A 5,907-nucleotide genomic window follows, 5' to 3' on the forward strand; every position below is an offset into this window, starting at 1 on the left:
AAACACAGAGATTTTGAAAATTTCTCTATTTGCTTTACAATGTATGCTTGCTCCTTCTACCTTGTTACCTTCTCTTCCTACCCTCCAATAAGACCCCTCTCTGTAGCCAGCAAGCACCCTGTTTTTGAGGATCAAGAATCTCTTGCATCTGTATAATATTTTCCTTTATGTTCTCTTCATATATTTTTCTCACTGGGAACTCATATGCACAATACAATTGAAGTAAGATGGTGAGGCATTATTTCCTTCATATGACAGGTGAGGAAACTGAGGCTGGGGGAGGTTAGTCGACATTATGCCTCAGATAGGATTGCTGGTAAAGGATGAGTGGAAACTCCAGCCAGGTTTGGCTAACCTGCAACACAGTGCTCCCTGTGACACCCTGATGGCACAATCCACAGTATCACTAACTCCATCCTCAATTCCAGGGTTCCTACCATGACATCACTGCTTGAGGGAATTTGCACCTTGCACTGTACAGAAGCGCTAAGCAGAAAAAGTACTTCTATTAAAATATAACTTGAATCCTATAAATTCCTTCTACTTTCCGACTTTCCATCTCATTCTGAGCAAAAGCGGTATTTTTAAATTTCCTGACAATGGTGCATCAGTTCTCACAGGAGCCACCTGCTTCTCACCTCTTCTCCTACTACTCATCCCACCACTCCACCCACTTGGGATCCTTCCCTTCCTTAAACACTACAGGCATATACTTTCCGCACAACCTTGCAATCACTCTTCCTTCTGCCTAAAGTACCCTTCCCAAGACAGCCACATGGCATGCCCATGCACTTCTTGAAGTTTTTTTTCTCAGAGATCACCTTCCCAGTGAGACCTTTTTGAGCACTTGACTTAAAATCAACTTTAAAAGTCACCCTTTGACCCACCATTTCTTATCAGCTTTGGCTGCTACATTTTTCTTCTCCATGTCACTCTCTTTTAACAGTGTTAAAACACTTTTCTATGTTTTGTTATTTTTTCTCTCTAGCCCCAAGAGAGTGTAAGCTCTGTAAGGCAGGAATTTTGCCTCTTTCGCTCAATGTTCCTGACACAATAGTGAGCAGTTAGAACAGTGTCTGGCAGATAGAAGCTGATCAATAAATATTTGCTGAGTTCTGTATTAAGTAAAAAAAAAAAAAAAAAAACAGAAAAGAGAACATCTACCTAAGAACAAGAAAATAAGGATGCAAAAATGAGTGTCTCATGGTTTTGGATTTCAAGTAGCTCACAATCTTGATATAGAAGATACAAGCACATAATTAACAAACCACATTCAGCATGGCATGATATAAAGGAGGCACAGACATGGCAGCATGAGAACCAGGACAAAGAGCCATTATTGCTCCCTTGAGAGATGTGGCAAGACTTTTCAGAGGTAGCGATATTTGAGCTATATCTTGATAGATGAGGAAGGATTTGGACACATGGAGAAAGAGCAGGAAGGGCAGAGTGGACACTTTAAATCAAAGCTCAGACTGTAATAATGCCTGTCATTCAAGGATGGCCCCTCAAAAGCTACCTAACATGGCAAAGAGACAGATACCATTGGGACATTTCCCATGCTTGGTCCTTCATCTGTGTTACCTCACTTAATTCTCACATAAAGTACAAAAATCAGACATTATTACTCCCATTTTAAAATAATGCACTCAAGGAATGTCTGGGTGGCTCAGTTGGTTGAGCGATCAACTCTTGATTTCCACTCAGGTCATGATCCGAGGATCGTGGGACCGAGCCCTACATCGGGCTCCATATGAGAATCTCCTGCTTGATATTCTCTCTCTCTCTCTCTCTCTCTCTCTCTCTCTCTCTCTCTAAAACATAACATATAAAATTTAAAAACATAATAATAAAATAAAATAATGCATTTGAGAACCTGGAAGTTTATAGAACCCATTTAAACTACTCAGATTATTAATGCTGCAGTGTTTAAGAGAGAAGAAAACTGTCTAATATGGATTTACAAAATGTTTTCTTCAAAATTCCACTTCAAAAATTATTAAAGTAGCATATGCTCACACCAATGGGAAAAATGAGGGGGACAGTAGAAAAATGTATATATTTTTAAAAGCTAACCATCTCCCACTCTAACACCATTATCCCTAAACCAGCCCTCCCAGCAACTAATATTGACTCCATTCTTCCTGTCCATTCAAACTTATCCAAATATAGATATAAATGTGTAGGGAAATCAGGGTGTGCACTTTACTCAGTAGTTTGCCTTTCTTATTAATGATATCTCATGGTATTTACTTTAGGTAAATAATACATATCTTTAAGAATCTATTGAGGTGTGCCTGGCTGGCTCGGTCGGTGAAGCGCATGACTCTTGATCTCAGGGTTGTGAGTTGAAGCCCTATGTTGGGTGTAGAGACTACTTAAAAGTAAAATCTTTAAAAAAATTCTACTTGAGAGCTCATAATTTAAGATATCATAATTTCCCCATTGTTGGGGCATTTATAATTCATACTGCTTCTATTTTGGGGGGGTGTTTTTTAGAGGCTGCTGCAATAAACATCCTTATACATATAACCTTGTGCACTAATGTATTTATTTCTTCATAAAAGATTTACAAAAACTGAATGGCTAGATCAAAGGACATTTTTCAAATTTTTAAATATTGTAATAGATACTGTCAAAATGTAGTACCATCAAAATGTAGTAATTCTCTTACTGACCCAAACTGACACTATTGACAAAAATTAGTTTAGGTCTATAGCTCACAGCATATAAATAACTCCTCACAACTTTATTGGGATACAATTGATATATAATTACTCCACATATTGAAAATATACAACTTGAAGTTTTGGCATATGTATATACCCACAAAACCATTCCTACAATCAAGGTAATGAACACACCTGTTAGCCCCAAAAGTTTTCTCTTGTCACTTATAATAATTCATTCTTCCCTCTCATCATCCCCTATTCTATCCACAGTCAGCTAATTTGCTTTTTGACACTACAGATTAGTTTGAATTTTCTAGAATTATGAGATAGACTTTGAAGTACTTATTTGAGAACCCTGTCTCATACACTGAGGACAATACTTGGCAGTCTCATATTCTTCTTTGGCTTATGTGGGTGCTAAGCTAACTTGCATGAGCCAAATCTACTGATATACCTCTAAGTCCAGGTAAAGTGGGAAGGAAATAAGGGAGATCTCTGGATTTTCATAACATCAGTACCTTCTTCTTACCAATGTGGATGAAGAATGTAGTGTTAGAACTTCAAGTTAGACTGATACTAGAAATCTAACTTGAGAGTAATAATGTCTCCTACCCTTTGTTTAAAATTCTATTATTCTTTAAAAATTCTATTTTTTCCTTTATTGTTCTTATCATAATTTATAATTATTTATTTACCATTTTTTACTTGCAAAGTTTCTGTGTCTTTCTTTACACTGCAAAAATCTCTGGGGGTGTGGGTCATGTTCATTTTGTTTATCACAGAATGCTCAACTTCTATCAAAGATACTGCAATCAATATTTAATTATCATTTGTTGAATTAAAGAAATATATATACATAGAACACAATGGCCAGTAACTATGCCTATGATTATTATTCATATTAGTCACATTAGGCATTATCATCATCTGATCAGGAAACAAATTCTTATTTGATAAGATACACACTGAGCTAGTAGCAGAGCAAAGGGAAAAAAAAATGCATTTAAAAAAAATGCTCAAAATGAAGCCAGAAGAGCACAGAATGAAGGAGCATCAGGTAATTTTTGTCTATTTGTTTCTCCTGGTGAAAATTTTAATACAATCGAAGCTGCTGAAATTTCTTATTATATATCTTGAGCATATACATACAAAAAAAAAAAAAAATCTTCCTTGGTGTTGCTGACAACCTATGAGCGCCCCCTGCTGTTTTTAACTTGCTTAAAACCTGAGAGCTTTTCAACTGGGTCCTTTCTAAAATTATAAATACATACATACATACATACATACATACATACATACATACATACATACATACAATTTTTAGAAAATGCAGCAAATAAATTTTACTGACTTATATGTTTGTATGAGCTAACTTAACTATGAAGGCCAGAAAAAAATATGATTTTGCACCTCCTGACCCTCCAAAACATGGTAAAACGGAATGCATTGCTTTCTCAAGTAGAATGAGTATACCCTAGCCATTGTCTTGGGCCCCTAATCTCATCTTTGGGAATGGAACTTCTCTAGACTCAATCACTTCAGATCCCCACTACTGTTTCCAATGGGAATTTGTTACTAGCTTTCAAAATTTTAAACATCATATAACTCTTGGCACTGCACTTCCAGTTTCAAGACTTTTGTGAAGCGATACAGACATGAATGCAAATAAATGGACGTTTACCATACTACTCATTATAATAAGAAATAAATATTACTAAAAATAATTTAAATATTTGCATAAATCAAAATTTAAGTAAAGTATGATTCATTTATATGTGCTTTTTATCTTTATTTTTAATTTATTTTCCATGCACTAATCATCTTTTATTGAGGTTTTTTTTCTTTTAAATTTTTTAATGTTTATTTATTTTTGAGAGAGAGAGAGAGAGAGAGAGAGAGAGAGAGAAACAGCCTGAGTGGGGGAGGGGCAGAAAGAGAGGGAGATACAGAATTGGAAGCAGGTTCCAGGCTCTGAGCTATCAGCACAGAGCCCCCTGCAGGGCTCAAACTCACCAATTTGGATATCATGACCTGAGCTGAAGTCAGATGCTTAACCGACTGAGCCACCCAGGTATCCCTAGTGGGTGTTCATTCTCAATTAAAGGATTCAGGGGGTTGTGCACCTGAATGGCTCACTCAGTTGAGTGTCTGATTTCGGCTCAGGTCAAGATCTCATGCATGGTTCCTGGGTTCAAGTCCCACATTGGGCTCTGTGCTGACAGCTCAGATCCTGGAGTCTGCTTCAGATTCTGTGTCTCCCTCTCTCGCTGCCCCTCCTCTGCTTGTGCTCTGTCTCTCTCTCTGTATCTCAAAAATAAATAAACGTTAAAATTTTTTTTTTAATTAAAAAAAAAAAAGGATTCAGGGGTGTGAGGCAAAGGTCCTGGTCAGGAATACAGAATGCATCCTAAACACTGGGCCCTCTTCAGTCAGTGGTACTTGTGTAGCCACTTGGGTTTGAGTTCCTTGTATGAAAGAAAGTAGTTGAAAAGCACATACGCTGTCAGCACCATAGAAACCCCAGGGATTCCTTCCTTTGAAACATTCCAGCCATGCCTTAGGAATGAAATCCCCCAACAGTATCCAGCTTGGCAGCTCTCCTAGTATGACATCCATCAACTTCTCCTTCACTGGTATGACGGACACCATCTTGGAATCCTGGGTGTCCATATATACTTATTTTTAAAAGTGCAGAAAACGTCTTGAAAAATCACATAAAGTTGTTAGTGGTTTCCTCTAATTTGGGAGATTTATGGACTAAAGGAATGAAAGTTACAGGTATACATACATATAATTATTTACATAATTATATGATTATAGTTATATGTAATTTATATTAAATTTTATATAATATCTATTTCCACATTGTTTGTCTTCCCAATGTTTTTAATTACACTTTTTTATTTTGACATTGGTACATACAAGAAACAAAACATTTCCATTACCACAAGGATCTCTCATAGCCCTTATATCTAAAGATTCTTCATGGGGCGCCTGGGTGGCTCAGTCGGTTGAGCGGCCGACTTCGGCTCAGGTCACGATCTCACGGTCCGTGAGTTCGAGCCCCGCATCAGGCTCTGGGCTGATGGCTCAGAGCCTGGAGCCTGCTTCCGATTCTGTGTCTCCCTCTCTCTCTGACCCTCCCCCGTTCATGCTCTGTCTCTCTCTGTCTCAAAAATAAATAAATGTTAAAAAAAAAAATTTTAAATAAATAAATAAATAAAGATTCTTCCAG

At 37.1% G+C, this 5,907-nt stretch overlaps 1 pseudogene; it reads right to left on the reverse strand.

Moving 5' to 3' along the window:
- Positions 1-5,101: 5,101 nt before the first annotated feature.
- On the reverse strand, positions 5,102-5,321 carry LOC131513066 (ATP synthase subunit f, mitochondrial-like; annotated as a pseudogene).
- Between the last annotated feature and the right edge of the window lie 586 nt (positions 5,322-5,907).

This window comes from Neofelis nebulosa, chromosome 1 (assembly GCF_028018385.1).
Source record: "Neofelis nebulosa isolate mNeoNeb1 chromosome 1, mNeoNeb1.pri, whole genome shotgun sequence".
Taxonomy (NCBI): Eukaryota; Metazoa; Chordata; class Mammalia; order Carnivora; family Felidae; genus Neofelis; species Neofelis nebulosa.